Genomic DNA, 2,779 nt, shown 5'->3' with positions numbered 1-2,779 from the left:
CAATGCACATCTCCGGGTCCCCAGCAACACACCTACCAAATATCAAGTAGATTGGATTTACGGTTCTCGGATATGTAAAAGACACACATATATACATAAATAAATACATATACAGATTCCCTGCTTTATAGTTAGATTTCATTCCTGCCAATATATCCCCTTAAATTTTTCAAACTGGACCTTTAAGTGGAAAAGATCTGATCTTTGCTTACCAGCAGCAATGACAGGTTCCCTCATAAGCTCTCTGGTGATTGGACAAAGGAACTCATCAGGAATGCCTGAACACACTGAATCACTCTTCAGCTCTGCCACCTTCCTCAGGAGTTTATTGCGCAGGCCTACTGACTCTACACACACACACACACACACACACACACACACAAACACAAACACAAACACAAGCAAGAGACTAAGGAAATTTGGTCGAGGAGAAAACAAGACTTTGTTTGCTCTCATTAAAAAAAAAAAAACACTTGTGCGACAAGAGAACAAACTGAACTGACCCAAACACTTACATATTCACTAATATCATATCGAGGTTTTGAGCATTTGTTATTCATGTGTTTATCACTGTTCACTCTTGGATGGCAAATGTGAGCGTGGGTGAGAGAACATGGTGGGAGCTGATCTTGTCTGCTGACTGACTGTCCAATTCAAAGTTAAATACAAAGCAGGCACTCGACTGCATGTTAGTTTCACTGACATCGAGCTGCAGAATCTAACTGCCTAAGACTTCTATGTTTTAAACATTTATTAAAATCATCATTAATAAACAGTTAACTACAGCTTAACACAAAGTACTTTGTAGATGCCCTGATAATTCCACTGTGTTTTATTTTGTTAACGCTGCCTCTTTAGAAGCAAAGCACGCTTACTGATTTCACTCCCACCTTTGTAAAATATGCCCGTTTTTCTGTCTTTTTCATTGCAGCAGATAAAACGTGTTTGCTATTCAGTTCCGTTCTCCAAGTTAGTCCTGCTAAGAAGGTGGGATTCATGCGACGTTACTAAAAACAGAACAATGTGAACACAAGCTGTCACAGCACTGGAGCTGTGTAAACTGAGGAGTGATTGACAGCCACTGTGGGATGGAAATGACGGCATGGCAATACAGCAAACATTTGCTGACAACTACATGACGAAGACTGGCCTAGCTGTTAGACTGAAATCAGCAACACTCCTACTTCAGTCTTGTGGTTGAAGAAAATATACTTGGTGAAGTCTGATGAACAAAAAATTCCCCACTTTCAAACAGACTTGGAAACAACCAAGACGGCCTAACTATATTAGGTGTAAATCCCCTTTATACCTTATGGGAAATACCGTTTTGGGGATTGGGTTATGTAACTAATGAAGTGCTCCAGATTAAAGTCAGACCAGCTGAAGCCCCAAAGCTGAGTACTTTTGTAGTTGCAGCCGAATATTATGTAATCTTGCTGACTAAAACCCCCATCAACGTTCACTCATTCCTTCACCCTGACTTTAATTTAATGTACCGCCTTTTATCCATGTAAATAGGCACAAAAATCCTAATCCACACACTTCCATGTTCATTCTCCAAGAAGACTGAGCATATAGTACCCATAACACTGGATTTATATTCTCACATTTTGGAAAAAAGCGAGCATTAACACTCCAATGAGAGACTGAGGAAGTGCTTCCGCTGAGCAGTGTGTGACGCCCGTCTTCCTCACCTATGTGCAGCTCTGACGCCAGTGTTTCCTTGGTGAGACTGAGCAGCTCTGTCCCATCTATGTTGTTGGCCGCAAATGTGTCCACCAATCCCCCGAGGCCTTCCTCCACCAGCCACACTGACACATCCTCCTCCGACCAATCACCGACCAGCAGCCTGGATCGGCCTGCTGAGGTTCCTCCTGAGAGAATGAGTCAAAGAGAGATGCTCAATCCTTGTCGGCTGCAGCGCCGTTTGACAAATGGCCAAACATTCTCCATGCAACACTATCCTGGAATCCTGCTGACTAATTATTGATTAGGGGGCTGCAGCCATCGCAGCCTGTGTAATGATATAAATAAATGTCTGGAGGTTTCATCGACGTTTTCATCGACACAAGATGAAACTAAAAGGTGAAAAAGAGCTTGTGCGCCGCAGACAGAAATGCCAGATCAAACGCGGACTGTGCACCCACTGGTAAACACATGATCATTCCCAATTATGACAAAATCATTTTAGATTTTTTGTGGACAAGCTTTTATTGATACTTTTTTGCAGGCAACCCAGTGTAATCTGCTAAAGACTTAGCCATATTTTCTTCCTTCCTACCTTCACTTGATGTCAGAGCAGACAGTGCTAGAACACAAAAAAAAAGGAATAAGTATCTGTAAACATGAGCAGAGCAAGGCGATCTTTCAGCAAACGTGAGACTGAAGAGCAACAAAGAAAAAGAGATTCGCAACACCTGCGTCCTTGGCCACAATATGAAGTTAAAGACATGACATTTTAAAACACGGATGAAATAAAAGCTGCCAGCAGCTCTTCTAATAGGACTGCTAAAGATTAAACTAGTGTGTATGAATGACATTGTAAAACCAGCTTTTATTTCAGTGTCAAGGGTAACAGAAACAATATTTAAAAGAAAAAAGAAAACTAACCAGGCAACGACTTTCCAACTTTCCATTGGACACAAGGTTCAATAAAAAAAGCACAAAAAATAGATTAGAAAACAAAAGAAATGTAATTAATTAATGAAATATAGATGTTACTCTATTGAACAGTGTGTGTGTGTGTGTGTGTGTGTGTGTGTGTGTGTGTGTGTGTGTG

General features: G+C 41.0%; 1 long non-coding RNA gene across 1 annotated transcript; it reads right to left on the bottom strand.

Annotated features, from left to right (window-relative positions):
* Positions 1-218: 218 nt before the first annotated feature.
* Positions 219-2,725, bottom strand: LOC121966625. Its single transcript, XR_006107605.1, has 4 exons — positions 2,611-2,725; positions 2,282-2,308; positions 1,695-1,874; positions 219-347 (listed from the first exon to the last, which is right to left on the bottom strand). It is a non-coding gene; the product is annotated as an uncharacterized LOC121966625 (long non-coding RNA).
* Between the last annotated feature and the right edge of the window lie 54 nt (positions 2,726-2,779).

This window comes from Plectropomus leopardus, unplaced genomic scaffold (genome assembly GCF_008729295.1).
Source record: "Plectropomus leopardus isolate mb unplaced genomic scaffold, YSFRI_Pleo_2.0 unplaced_scaffold25293, whole genome shotgun sequence".
NCBI classification, from domain to species: Eukaryota; Metazoa; Chordata; class Actinopteri; order Perciformes; family Serranidae; genus Plectropomus; species Plectropomus leopardus.
This window is presented reverse-complemented; position numbering and strand designations above follow the sequence as displayed.